At 37.7% G+C, this 15,579-nt stretch overlaps 1 long non-coding RNA gene across 1 annotated transcript in view; it reads left to right on the top strand.

The window, feature by feature from the left end:
- LOC141581537 (uncharacterized) overlaps positions 1-13,814 on the top strand; it is a 62,719-nt gene extending 48,905 nt beyond the window's left edge. Inside the window, exon 5 of the long non-coding RNA XR_012514234.1 lies at positions 12,386-13,814. This is a non-coding gene — a long non-coding RNA (uncharacterized LOC141581537). The remainder of the gene's footprint in view (positions 1-12,385) is intronic.
- Positions 13,815-15,579: the final 1,765 nt, after the last annotated feature.

Here is a 15,579-nt window from a genome sequence, read left to right as displayed (position 1 = left end):
AGGATTCTTCCGGCTCCTAATAAAATAAAGACAACATTTTTAGACTGCATAAAGGTCAAATAATGAGTGTGCGTATTGAAAAAAGATCAACCTTTGCCTCTCTGCTTGATATACCACCTCTTAATCTGATCATGTAGAACATGGTTCTTAGACTAACATAGGACATGATAAAACTTGATTTACAGAACAATGTACTTTGTAAAATAGATGATTGCAAAACACGTTAAATGTAGAAAGTATTATATGGATGCGTAATGATCATGGCAATTATTTTACAACTTAATTGTGGGAAAATGAAAGGAATAGAGTAGTTTAACGAATTCAAAAATTTATCAGACTGTGTACTATGAGGAAGATAAAAAGGAGAGTCTGTAGCTTAACATTACCTTTTGTGAATGTTAAACCTGCAATCAGACTTTTCAGCATTTTTTAAACTGGAGCCATAGTGTCCTTAGAGTTACAACATGATTTTGATTATGCAGATAATTAGCTTTAAGTAAAGTACATTTTACATTTAATGAGAATTATATTTAAAAGAAACAACAAGCCGGGCACGGTGGCTCAGACATGTAATTTCAGAACTCTGGGAGGCCCAGGGGGACAAATCACCTGAGGTCAGGAATTGGAGACTAGCCTGGCTAACATGGTGAAACCTCTTCTCTACTAAAAATATAAAAATTAGCTAGACATGGTGGCACAAAACTGTAATCCCAGGAAGGCTGAGGCAGGAGAATTGCTCGAACCTGGGAAGTGGAGGTTGCAGTGAGCCAAGATTGCACCACTGCACTCCAGCCTGGGCAACAGAGTGAGACCACATCTCAAAATAAATAAGTAAATAAAAATAAAATAAACAACAAATGTTAATGGCGTGGCACTATCACAGCAGAGCTGATGAAATACATGTGCTTTAGAGAAGCAGAGAAGACTTACGTGCCTTTGGGATGTGACTCTTTCCACAAGTAGAAGCTTGTGGAGAGGCAGCCTGTATCCAAACTCAGCCTTCAGCACGGCTGAAATTGGGTGAGTTCCTTTTGTTAAAGTTTGTATATTGCAGTAATAAAGTGATATAATCCTGGGCTTTGGAGTGAATTTACTAAAGGCAATAATGCATGCTGTACATTTTACATTGAGGATTTCAAAACCCTGGTTATTTGTTCTATTCATTGACTGTCCTTTCTGGCCCTGAGAACTGTATGTATAAAGTAAGCTGAGTGGAAATGGATGCTTGAATTTTATTATATTTGGCTACCCAGTCAGTTAAAGAAATCGCTTACCCTGCCCACTCACTAGAAGTGCTATTGGCCTTGGGATTTTTATACCTTTGGTCCTTGGCTACAATAGTTTCTACATAATAAATTGAGATTAAAGTTGTTTCCCGTCATGAGATGAATAATATTTAACATAGCTATTCAACGTATCTAATTGGTAACCTTTGACCAAATCACTGGAATAATTTAATTTTTTAAAATTAGATTTCATCCTGCTTTGAAGCAAATTGATTCACCACCTCAAACTAAAGTTTGAGATAAGCATTTGGGCATAAGCAGCTTTCCTAACCTACAAGGGAGGTCAATTCCCAAAGAATCTTCCATTTTTGTGTTTTGGATTTACTTTCTCACAATCACTTTGCAACCTATCTGTACAGAATTTACACCTTTGAGGTATAATCCCAAGTAATTTATCACATTTTCTAAACACTAAAATGAAATAGCTTAATTCTCAGGGGATTAGTTGAGAAAACATTTGCTGTTTCGGCCCACCCTCTGTAATCTATATTTCTTTAAGTTGTTAAAATGTCAAATTGAAAGAGGGTCCAAGAAAGCAACAATAAAGTTCAAAGAGAGTAAACCATATTCTACCCAGTTATTGCAATTTTTTAATTGATCTCATTGATCCTGGATAATAAATGCACATTGCTGTAACTTTCAGAATCTCAAGAAAATTTTAAGACGATCAATTTAGGAATAAATGTATTACTAAAAAGACAGTTTTATTGGTCAGGTCAAGAGCTGGCTCTTTCTAGAAAAAAAAAAAAAAAGCTGTGCTGTTTTCAGTATTCACACAGATCCTTGTTTGATGATTTCCAAACATTCAAAGTAATGTATCTTTAAAAATATGTCTGAAAGGTTAATATCTTTAGTTGATTAGCACAATTGAGGAATTAATGCATTCACTTTTTATTTATTCTGAATTATAATTGTTAATTTTTGTTGGTTAATCTAAGTAAGGCCTCGAGGCTTTATTGGAAGGGTCTGCCTTTGAAAGTTGGCTGCCTTGAATTTTCTCGGCTACACTCAAGACTTGTGAAATTCAAACAAACTTGTAAAATCTAGACATCTATTAATGCCCATCAATAACCTGTAATCAAGGCTTGAATCTATTAGCAAAACAGATAAACAGCCTTTGAAATGAAAAGATAAATATAAGAAACCACGAATATACCAATTGCTCTTACTCTTTGATGTTACAGCTGTTGGACCAAATTTGGCTCCTAGCAATAAAGAGAGACGTGTGTGTGTGTGTGTGTGTGTGTGTGTGTAGCTGTGCATGCACACATGAACATGTATAGATATGTCCTCTCTGTGGAATTCAGCCTTTCAAGTAGTTCTGAAAAAGAATTATAACAGTTTTACTTTTATGTGGGATATTTGCATACACACAGTGCTTTCCCACCCATATTTGAACAGTTTTTTCCTTATTCCTTCTTAGTCATTTCCTCCTCTTCTCCCTGATACTACCTTAAATACTCAGACATTTCTCTACATTGCCTGTCTGCCCCCACAGGAGCCATTCCCCTCCCTCCTAGCATGGCTCTGCAGGTCCCACAATGGCAGAATCTGGATGACAGCCAATGGCCCAACAGCTGTTGCTGATGAGCAGCAGTGGAGTCATCATTAGCTGGGAGGACAGAATTGCATTAGGGATGTCTTGTTGGGGCCTGAGAAACAATGGCCTGGATGGCCAGCCTAGCCAGCCATCAGGAGGTTCTGTGCTTCCTTTCTCTTTGAGCAGATACCAGCCTTGAGTCAGCTGTATCCATAATGGGCTCAATTGTAAAATGTGGCAGACTCTTCAGTTGCAGCTATGAAATCACAGGACACTGTACAGCAAGATTGGATTGCTTAAAAGTATATATGCATTTATGATTTTATATGTATACAAAAATGCATGAAGTAGCTACACCAAATTATTGACAGTGCTCTGGGACAGGTACCAAGGCAGGTGCTGAAGACAAAGGCCAATCCTGTGCCGTTTCAGGACGATATGGTATAGAAGGGAAGACAATTACAAGGCCATGCAGTGATAAAGCCAGTATGGAGAGATATGCAGGCTGCCAAGGGAGCATTCCCGTCTGATAGTCCATGGCTCTTTCTCTTTGTTCATGGGTGTGTGATGTGTACACAGTAGCACCTTACAAAGGTTCAGTGGGCCAGAATTGCAAGAGAGACTAGACTTGAGGGAGCAGCATCTGGGGTCAGGAAGGCCAATCTGGAGGTGACCATAAGAGTCCAAGGGTTGACCGGGCGCGGTGGCTCAAGCCTGTAATCCCAGCACTTTGGGAGGCTGAGGCGGGTGGATCACGAGGTCAAGAGATCGAGACCATCCTGGTCAACATGGTGAAACCCCGTCTCTACTAAAAATACAAAAAATTAGCTGGGCATGATGGCACATGCCTGTAATTCCAGCAACTCAGGAGGCTGAGGAAGGAGAATTGCTTGAATCTAGGAGGCAGAGGTTGCGGTGAGCTGAGATTGCGCCATTGCACTCCAGCCTGGCTAAAAAGAGCGAAAACTCCGTCTCAAAAAAAAAAAAAAAAAAAAAAAAGTCCAAGGGTTGAGGAGGACATAGTCTTGATGAGCTTGGTGTCAAAGCAAAGAAAAGGTTAGATTCATATATTTTATAAACACATACAGACACACACACACACACACACACACACACACACACACATGATTTTTCTATAAACAGATTCCTTTGAAACACAAACTGTGAAGCCCAGAGTGATTTTATGGGGGTATAAAGCTTATGGAATTTTAGACCCCTTTAAGAAAAAATGAATTAAAAATATAAAATTTGTTCTAAAAAGGAATATTGTGAATGAGTAAAAAATACTTAATCTGGCAAATATCACAAACACCGTAACAATTTAAAATATGACATTATTTTTATTAACTAACTGCATGAAATACTTTTATAATGCATTTTTTGGCTTCATATTTTATTTTATTTTATTTATTTACGTATTTTTGAGACGGAGTCTTGCTCTGTCGCCCAGGCTGGAATGCAATGGTGCAATCTCAGCTCACTGCAGCTTCCACCTGCCAGTTTCAAATGATTCCTCTGCCTCAGCCTCCTGAGTAGCTGGGACTACAGGCACCCACCACCATGCTACCATGCCCAGCTAATTTTTGTACTTTTAGTAGAGACAGCGTTTCACCATATTGGCCAGGCTGGTCTCAAAGTCCTGACCTTGTGACCCACCCGCCTTGGCCTCCCTGGGATTACAGGCATGAGCCACCACACCCGACTGGCTTCATATTTTAAAATCACTTTTTATAGCAAGATTTTTATAGTAGTATTTTCTATATGGAGACTGGAAATATAATGTAGTCTTTGCTCTATCATAGTTAATCAAAATGTGTTTGTTGTTATTTATAGGATGCGTAAAAACCATAGCCTTACTGCTACAGAGTTGTACCTTACTGTTAACACTGAATATTTACATTCCCTACCCAAATTCACATGTCAAATCCTCATGCCCAGTGTGATGGTATTTGGAGGTGGGGCTTTTGGAAAGCAATTAAGTCATGAGAGTGGACCCTTCATGAATGGAATTAGTGACCTTATAAAAGAGGTTCCAGAGATCTGTCTTGTCAGCTCTGCATGTGAAGACAGAGAGAAGTCAGCCATTCATGCACCAGAAATGGGCCCTTATTAGACACTGTATTAGTTCATCCTCACACTGCTGTGAAGTACCTGAGACTGGGAAAAGGAAAGAGGTTGAATTGACTCATGGTTCTGCATGGCTGGGGAGGCTTCAGGAAACTTACAATCATGGAGGAAGAGGAAGCAAACGTGTCCTTCTTCACGTGGCGGCAGGAAGGAGATGTGCAGAGCAAAGGGGGAAAAAGCTCCTTATAAAATGATGAGATTGCATGAGAATGCACTATCATGAGAGCAGCATGAGGGAACCTCCCCCATGATCTAATCACCTCCCACAAGGTCCCTCCCCCAACATGTGGGGATTACAATTTGGATTACAATTCAAGATGAGATTTGGGTGGGGACACAGTGCCAGACCATATCTGGCTCTGCCAGCATCTTGATCTTGGACTTTCCAGCCATCAGAACCATGAGAAATAAATTTCTGTTGTTTGTAAGCCACTTAGTCTATGGTGTTCTGTTACAGCAAACTGACTGTGAACCTAAAAATAGAAGAATTTTGATAAGTTCTTTTGTGTAATTCCTATCAATAAGGAAAAAAAAAGTTATGGCGAGGGGTTATTATACTTCTTATTAAAGCATATTTCTGAAAAGACATCTCTCTTGATGTTTAGAATTAAATCCTCTACTTAAAATTTTATGTATCTGAAGACTAGAAAAATTTCAAAGACTAGTGCTGTAGCTTTTTAAAATCTTTCTCATGTCCCACTAGTCATGAACTTAGAACAGATTAGGACACATTCCCTGTTTTATAGAGCAAAACAACTTTTGGTCTTGCTCCTTTGTGGCATGGCACAGGATGATGAGTAGCACAGTGGATGTTAGGGACATTCTTTCTATGCAAGGAGAGTAATGTCTACAAACCAAGTAAATGTACCCACCAAATCCAAACTAAATCTATCCTCCTCTGTTTAACCTCCTCTGAGCCCTGGGTCTCAACCGTGACACTACTGATATTTTTTGAACTGGATAATGCTTTGTAGTGGGAGCCTGTTCTCTGCACTGTAAGGTGTTTAACAATACCTCTGGTCTCTAATCTGTAGAGGTCAATAACATGAATTTGGTGGTGACAAAGAAAAAGGTCTTCAGACATTGCCATATATCTCCTGGGGGGAAAATATCCCACCATTGAGAACCATTACTTCAAACATATCCCTCAAAATGCCTGTGGCCTCTCCAATGTCATCTAACAAGAGGGCACTATGACATTGCAGAGTTGCAGTGGAAAGATGACAGCAGTCTTTCCCCATTGCAGTAAAACTATTTTATATTCAGAAATTTCACAAAAACATGTCAACACATTGCTGGGTGCCTCCCAGGTCCTTGGCAGAGGCCTGCAAAAGTGAAGCGTAAATATGCTTCTGGGGGAAAAAACCTGTCAATGACAATGGTGTGACATTTGTAGTAAATGCCATGGTCCAGGACTGGGTAAACTCTTGCCTCAAAAGAAACAAGTCGTCATGCAAATCCATTATTTTTTTGAATGGGTCATAGATAGGACCTAATTGCACATGGATCAATTGATTGCAGAGAATACTGGAACGCCTCAGAAACTGACAAAACTGTCTTGACCCAACAGGAAAGCATAAGATCCCCATGCTTCTTGGGATTGGTTGGCAATGCAAAATGATTCTTAGGATTAAGAGTAGTAAGCCAGTATATACCCTTGCCTTTAGCCATCAGTGTGAATTCTTATTTTAATGGTACCTCATGTATTAAATTCTGCCTATCAAGCAATAAAAATGCCACCACTTTGTAGTCTACCAAGTTTATTTTTTAATTTATTCTCTGTAAAACCTTCGCCTAAGGCATCACTTTTCTACCATAGTAAAAATGTCTCATGCTTTCATGCAATGAAGTTTCCGATAGAACTGGATATTCAGATGAGTTGTAAGTCAACATCCAGTAGCGTCTGCATATTGAAAATCTTGACTCCATCCTCTCCCATGGTTTCCAGGGGGCCTAGTGTGCATGCTCATGTTTTCTCTTCTGATGTTCAAATAGCACATCCTTTTCTTTTTAGTTAAGCTGTGATAAGTTTGATAGTTTCCAAATGAGTGTTTAATAACAAACTAGAAGAAGATAAACCCAACACACATAAAGCATAAAGAAGTTTAATCAAATATCATTATAGAGGTTTATAATCAGAACAATTAAGATGGAGCCATGAATTGACTGAGCTAGCTGAACTTAGGGCCTCCGCTGACCCCCAGTTATTTTCTGTTGTCTCAACCCTATTTAGTGAAAGCCATCCCCAAATATCTCCTTTAGTCTTTAGATAGTCACAACTTTCCTATTACCTTGGTCCCTTTCTTTTCTTTTCCTTTTAAAAAAATATGAGACAGGACCTCACTCTGTCATTCAAGCTGGAGTACAGTGGTGTAATCATAGCTCACTCACTATAACTTGGAACTCCTGGGCTCAAGTGATCCCCTGCCTCAACCTCCTGAGTAGCTAGGACTACAGGCACTATATTGACCAGACTGGTCTCAAACTCCTGGCCTCAAGCAATCCTCCTGCCTCAGCCTCGCAGAGCTCTGGGATTACAGGTTTGAGCCACTGTGCCAGGCCCCTTTTGGTCCCTTTCTTATGAGCAAGGGTCACACGTTTTTTAAAAAAATGTATTTCTTCTTTTTAAAGTTATCTCTTACAAGAAAAAAAGGGTCAAATTTTACTGAATTCTAAGCCTACTTAACAAAATTATACATTGGTTTATGGGCCTAGATTTCCTTCTTGCTTTCCTTGTGAGAACAAAAATGCTTATTCTGTCAAACTACTCATAGCACTAACATAGGATAGTGCAAACCAAACTGAAAATTCCTTCCTTTTATGTTGGGGGATGTTATCCCTTTTCATTTTATGTTATTCCTTATTCCTGAAAAATGCCTCCTCCGCATCTCCATTACCCTCATCCTCATCACCAAGATTCAAAAAGCAGACACTCTGGAATGTCTCTCATGATTGACCTTAGCAGGTCCTGAGTTCACATACAAATGGTTCATTCAGCAAGCGTTTACTGAGTGTATACTATATGCTAGGCCTTAGAAATATATCTGTGAACAAACTGCCAAGTTTCCCTACCTTCATGAGTTTTATATTATAGTTGATTTATGCTATATTTATTAAAGTGAATTTATAAGAATATCTTATAGTAATTTTAAATGCCTTTGTTTTTTATGCCATATAATACATTTTTTGTTTGGGAGCATAAACTGTTCCCTACATAATTTCTGAATACAGGAGGCACTGAATCAGTCCTGGTAAATCTCTGTAAGTTCTTTCTTCTCTATTTTAGCCAGTCTACATCTGAGACAATTGTCCTTTTCTTCTTGTGATGGAGCCCGTCTTTGCTTGAGAGGTCTTCATCCTCAACGATCATACCATCTCTAAGGAATTTTAAGTGTTCGCTGGGATACTAATAAAGAGATGCATGTTCATTTCCACAATGCACCTGTTCCTATGGTGGCCTTACTTTCCACTGAGCTCAGTCAAGAGCACCGCCTAAGCACTATCCTTCTCTACTCCTTCAGAACAGCAAAAATAGCTTGTATATACTAAGGGCTTATCAAGAGCCCCCAAATGTCCTGAACATTTTTATGTGCATCACCTCATTTCATCCATACAGCAGTCCTGTAAAGTAGGCAGAAGGGAAAATTGAGGCTTAGAGAGATTGAGGCACTTGCCCAAGGCCACCCACTTAGGAAATAATAGAGCCAAGGTTCAATCTAACTCCAGCAGTCAAACTCCAGAATCTAAAGGCTTGACTTTCATTGTGAACACCGTTACGTGTAGAACTTCTGTGTGAGTTGAGTCCATGTGAATGCAAAGCAGGTTCTGGCCATTAGACTAGAAAGCCCTTTGTAAATTCTCTTTTACCACGTCAGGCAGCAGCACCTCAGTGGGATGTCTTCAATATGAATTGCCCAGTGGCAGTGTCATGATGAAATTTGATAGAGAACAATGTACCATAAAAATGTTAAACTGGAGAGAATCTGTTAGGCCAACTATATTACATATATACATACACGCATGTATACATATATAGGTATGTGTGACATGTAGATATACATGTATGTGTGTATGTAAATTTGTATTCAAGAGTATCAGAGATTCTTAAGAATATACTTGAATAGATATAAATAGCATTCTTTGAAGGTGACGTCTTCCTGATAAGACATTTAAAGGATGGTGTCAATTTTGTATTTTAGAAATCCTCTAGAGATTTGTGCATGTATGTGTAAATGTGTGCACACTTCCATAAGACTAATTCTTTTTCTTGCTACTCATGGTACTGTCCTTATAAACCTATGATTCACAAAAGGAATGTAGCTTGGAACTCCTGCTATGTAAGCAGCTGCAGATACTTCAAATACCAGTGTACATGTGATCTAGGACTTGCTATAAATTTGCCCCTAAAAATAAAGTAACAAGTGACTGAGCAGCAATAGGAATTAATCACTGCAGTGCGTGAATGGAATGTGCTAGGCTCTACCTCAAAATCCTTTTATAAAAAGATTGATATAATTAAAACCCAAAAGAAACATCCAAGGATGCTATATTTGAGCAAATGTGCTGTGAAATTTTGGAAAAAGAGATTTTTTTTTTTTTTTAAAAGAAAGACATGGTAGAAAAGTGTTTCCATAACTTCTATATCATTGGAAATAGGATTATATTATTACATCACTGAAGAATTTATCATACAAAGGAATTTAAATTGGATTCAATCTTGGTACATTGAAATTTTTTGAAGGCCGAGGGGATAATCGAGCCTCTCAATTAAGCTGTTTGCCATGAAGGGAAATAACTTCACAGTTAAAATATCCACCACAATTTGTAGCAAAGATTACTTTGGTGATTCAGACATGTGAATAACCATGTGAAAACATCAGACATCTCAAGCTTTCAAAATTAAATGTGAACGATGGAATTTGTTAAAATGCAAAAAACCGATCAAAGAAAAAAAGAATATGACTTCTTGGAACCTGTTTTTCTATGACTATAAACACATTCAGCATCTAAATCCAATGGCCCCCTGTTCCTGTAACCCCTAACATGTCCTCAAAAAGGAGAAGAAAAAGAGAGAAAGAGCGGAAGGAAAGAAAGAAGGGAGAAAGGGAGGGAGGGAGGGAAAGAAATTACTAACCAGAAGGAAAAGAAGAAAAAGCCCCACTAACCAGCTCTTCTTAAAAGGTCATTAAACAGATGGCCCAGAAAGGCCTCTCTGACTCTTAAGTACGTCATAGGTAACAAAGTGTTTTAGTTGTTTGAAAGAGAATTTGATGGAAGATCAATTTTTGGACATAGGGAAAGTGGAAGAGATTTCTTAAACCCACTTCAATTACCGAAGATCAAAGGTTAAAAGCTTTAAAAACCAAAAACTACATTAGCAACTGAACAGTAAATACCATCAACAGAGACACAAAAGAATTTAGCAAAACAAATATTAAATGAAGACAAGAAAAAGGAATTCATTTCAGAAGCCAAAAAATTCCTTTTCTTCGTATTTCAAAACTGATTTTGCAGTTTTAGACGGAAGTACTAATGCGTAATTTCTATTTAATGCTTTCTAAACACATGCACAAAAATCACTCTTAGCTCCAAAAGGTCAGGGATCAAAACAGGTAGACTTTCTTGGATAGTTTTGCTACCACTCTACACTGTATTAGGAGCTGTGAGTGTTTCTACAGTGAAAGATGATGTGTTGTGATCTGCAGCTTTCTTAATCTTACATGAATTAGGCTTAAAACCACACACTAAAAGCTGGTTTCTGTGGCAGTTTTTGGTTTCTAAAATAGCTGTGTTGCAGGGGAGAACCACTAGGGTGTTGAGAAGCTCAGGTGGCTATATCTTATTAATCTAACAATAAGAGGATCTTTTCAGGTAGGTGACAGATATTTATTTTACATTGAATCTTAAAAAAATTAATCATTATTGTTAGATGCAATAATGCATTTTCCTTCCTGCTGCAAGAGGAGAATAGACATGGTTAAACTTTTTTGAGGAGTCAGGGTTCTCATTATAAACTTAATTTGTTACTGTTAGAACATGATATTGCCATGGCTGAAGGGTGTCTTCCCTTACATTAAAAATTGTTCAGCTGATCCAGACAAAGACCCTACAAGAAAAGAAAACTATAAACCAATGTATTTGATGAATATTGATGCAAAAATCCTCAGCAAAATGCGAGGAAACGGAATTCAACAGCACATTAAAAGGATTATACACCATAACTAGTTGGGATTTATCCTGGGATGCAAAAATGGCTCAATATACCAAAATCTGTCAGTGGAACACACCACATTAACAGAACAATGCAGAAAAACCACATGATTTTCTAAGTTGATGAAGAAAAGCATTTGACAAAACTCAATGTCCTATCATGATAACAACATTCCACAAATTAGAAATAGAATGAAATTACCTCAACATAATAAAGGTCACATAGGAAAAGCCCACAGGTAACATCATAATCAATAGTGAAAAACCAAAAGCTTTTTCTTTAAGCTCAGGAACAAGACAGGAATGCCCACTCTTACCACTTGTACTACGCATACTACTAGAGTCCTAGCTAGAGCAATTAGATGAGAAATGGAAATAAAAGGCATCTAAATGGAAAAGGATGGAGTAATAGTGTCTCTGTTCACAGATGACATGATCTTATATATAGACAACCTTAAAGATTCCGCAAAAAATTAGAACTGATAAACAAATTTAACAGTGTTGCAGTATACAATATTGACACTCAAAGTCAGATGTATCTTTATACACTAATAATAATGCAAAAGGAAACTAAAAAAAAATCCAATTTACAGTAGCATCAAAAAGAATAAAGTGCTTAGTAATAAACTTAACCAAGGAGGCTGATCTGGTTTGGATGTTAGGCCACTTCAAATTTCATGTTGAAATGTGACTCCCAAGGTTAGAGTGGGGCCTAGTAGGAGGTGTTGGATCATGGGGGTGGATCCCTCATGAATGGCTTGTTGCCCTCCTCATGGTAACAAATTCATGCCAGATCTGGTTATTTAAGTGAGTATGGTACCTCTCCCACCTCTTGTGCCCTCTCTCACCATGTAACATGCCTGTTCCCCTGTCAGCTTCCACCATGAGTAAAATCTTCCTGAGGTCTCACCTGAAGCCAGGCAGATGCAGGTGCCATGTTTATATAGCCTGCAGAACCATGTGCCAAATAAGCCTCTTTTATTCATAAATTAGTTTAGGGAATTCCATTATGGCAATGCAAAATGGACTAACATAGAGGCAAAAGATTTGTACACTGAAAACTACAAAACATTGCTGAAAGACATTAAAGATACTAATAAATGGAAAGACTCCTGTGTTCATGGATTGGAAGACATAATATTATTAAAATATCCATACTACTTAAGTAATATATAGATTTAATGCAACACCTATCATAATCCCAATGACTTTTTTTTTGCAGAAATAGAAAACAAATTCTACAATTCATATGGAATCTCAAAGGATCTCAAACAGCAAAAACCATCTTCAGAAAGAACAAAGCTAAAGGCCTCACACTTCCTAACTTTGAAATGTATCACAAAGCTACAGTAATCAAAATAGTATGGTACTGACATAAAGGCATATAGACCAATGGAACAAAATAGAAACCCTGGAAATAAATCCTTGCATATATGGCCAAATGGTCTTCAACAAGGGCGTCAAGACATACACAATGGAGAAATGATAGTCTCTTCAACAAATGGTGTTGGAGAACCTGGAAACCTGCACAGAAAAGAAGAAAGATGGATGCTTATTTTACATCAGATGGAAAAAATAAAATAGATTAAATAACTAAACATAAGACCGAAATTATAAAACTCTTAAGATAAAAACACAGGGAAAAGATTTGAGACATTAAAATGATCAATAATGCCTCGAAGAAAACAACAAATGCATAGGGAACAAAAGCAGATATAGACAAATGAAACTACATCAACTGTGCAACAAAGGAAACAATCAACAGAGTGGAAGAGTGAAAAGGCCGTCTGTGAAACAGAAGAATATATTTGCAAGCCACATATTGGATAAGGGGTTATCCAATATCTAGAATATATAAAGAACAACTACCATTCAAAGACAGATTAAAAAAATGCTTGATTAAAAACGGGCAAAGGACTTGAACAGACCTTTCTGCAAAGAAGGTATATGAATGGCCAATAAGCATGTGAAAAGATGCTCAACATAACTAATCATCAGGGAAATGCAAATAAAAATCACAGTGAGATATCACCTTATACCCATCAGGCTAGCCACTATCAAAGAAACAGAAAATAACAAGTGTTGGGGAAGATGTGGAGAAACTGGAATTCTTATGCATTGCTGAAAGGATTGTAAAATAGTGTAGCCCTTATTGAAAACAGTATGACAATGCCTCAAAAAGTTAAAAATAGAACTATCATATGGTCCTGCAATATATACTTGTAGGTATATATGTGAAATAATTGAAAATGATATCTTGAAGAGATATTTGCATGCCCATGTTGATTGCAGCATGATTCACAATAGGAAAAATGTGGAAGCAATCTATATATTCATCAATAGATGAATGGATAAAGCAAATAGGTATATACATACAATGGAATATCACTTACCCTTTAAAAGGAAAGAAATCCTGATATATGCTACAGCATAGTTGAATCTTGAGGACATTATGGTAAGTGAAATAAACCAATTGCAAAAAGACAAATACTGCATGATTCTGCTTATATGAATTATCTAAAGTAATCAAACGTATAGAAAAAGAAAGTAGAATGATGATTATCAGGGATTGGGGAAAACAAAATGGGAAGTTATTCAATGAATATAGTTTCAGTTATACAAAATGAAAAAGTTATAGAGCTGTGTTGTAAAACAATGTGCATATAGTTATAACAATACTGTGCTGTACACTTAGAATTTTTATGAGGGTAAATTTATGATTTTTTTTGTCACAATTAAAAGTTCAGCTACTGTATTTTTACCACTCTTCTAGCTTTTATGTATAATTTATGTTTCTCTTTGGTGCTGTCAGTTATTACTTCTTGTGTCTGAATGTTGCAGGTTTTTTTTTTTTTTAATCTGGTAAACCATTCCTTCACCTTGTAGGTGTGTCCAGTTTCCCATCCTGTCTTAATTAATAAATAATGTTTGGGGTGAACATCTGAATATTCATGAGCTGTGTGTAGAGCTGCTTGCATCTCAGAGGCCTATTTTTCTGCTTATTTTTCAGAAATATGATTCTGAGGATTGGGATTGCCAGATATTTGACTTTGACATACTAAGCTGGATATTATTGAGCCTGTGCACTTTTCTTTTTTTTTTTTTTATTGCATTTTCGCTTTGGGGGTTCATGTGAAGAACATGCCAGATTGTTGTATAGGTACACACGTGGCAGTGTGATTTGCTGCCTTCCTCCCCTTCACCTGTATCTGGCACTTCTCCCCAAGCTATCTCTCCCCAACTCCCCACCCCCTACTGTCCCTTCCCTATTTCCCCACAACAGACCCCAGTGTGTAGTGCTCCCCTCCCTGTGTCCATGTGTTCTCATTGTTCAACACCCACCTATGAGTGAGAACGTGCGGTGTTTGATTTTCTGCTCTTGTGTCAGTTTGCTGAGAATGATGGTTTCCAGGTTCATCCATGTCCCTACAAAGGAGACGGACTCATCGTTTTTGATGGCTGCATAATATTCCATGGTGTATATGTGCCACATTTTCCCTGTCCAGTCTATCATCAATGGGCATTTGGGTTGGTTCTAGGTCTTTGCTATTGTAAACTGTGCTGCAGTGAACATTCGTGTGCATGTGTCCTTATAGTAGAACGATTTATAATTCTTTGGATATATACCCAGTAATGGGATTGCTGGGTCAAATGGAATTTCTGTTTCTAGGTCCTTGAGGAATTGCCACACTGTCTTCCACAAAGGTTGAACTAATATACACTCCCGTCAACAGTGTAAAAGTGTTCCTATTTCTTCACATCCTCTCCAGCATCTGTTGTCGCCAGATTTTTTAGTGATCACCATTCTAACTGGCATGAGATGGTATCTCAGTGTAGTTTTGATTTGCATTTCTCTAATGACCAGTGATGATGAGCATTTTTTCATGTTTGTTGGCCTCAAGTATGTCTTCTTTTGTAAAGTGTCTGTTCATATCCTTCGCCCACTTTTGAATGAGCTTGTTTGTTTTTTTCTTGTAAATCTGTTTTAGTTCTTTGTAAATTATGGATATCAGCCCTTTGTCAGATGGGTAAACTGCAAAAATTTTTTCCCATTCTGTTGGTTGCCGTTTCACTCTAATGACTTTCTTTTGTTGCGCAGAAGCTGTGGAATTTGATTAGGTCCCATTTGTCTATTTTGAGCCTGTGCACTTTTCTAGGAAAGGGGAGGACAGCCAGGTAGTCAAACAACTGGGGACTAGCTTACAGTCATGGAAATTCACATCATCCTGTTTAAGAAGACCTTGACATGTGGCCTAAACAAACATAATACCCCTAGATCAAAATGATCATGTCACTGCAGACACCTCAGTCTTTCATTTCTGGGCTGGAGTTACTTGAGATACATACTTTAAGTGGATGTTGTTAAGCCCACCATGTTTGGACTACATTGATGTCGCTTCCTCCATGGTAGAAGCT

Source organism: Saimiri boliviensis, chromosome 16, assembly GCF_048565385.1.
Source record: "Saimiri boliviensis isolate mSaiBol1 chromosome 16, mSaiBol1.pri, whole genome shotgun sequence".
NCBI classification, from domain to species: Eukaryota; Metazoa; Chordata; class Mammalia; order Primates; family Cebidae; genus Saimiri; species Saimiri boliviensis.
This window is presented reverse-complemented; position numbering and strand designations above follow the sequence as displayed.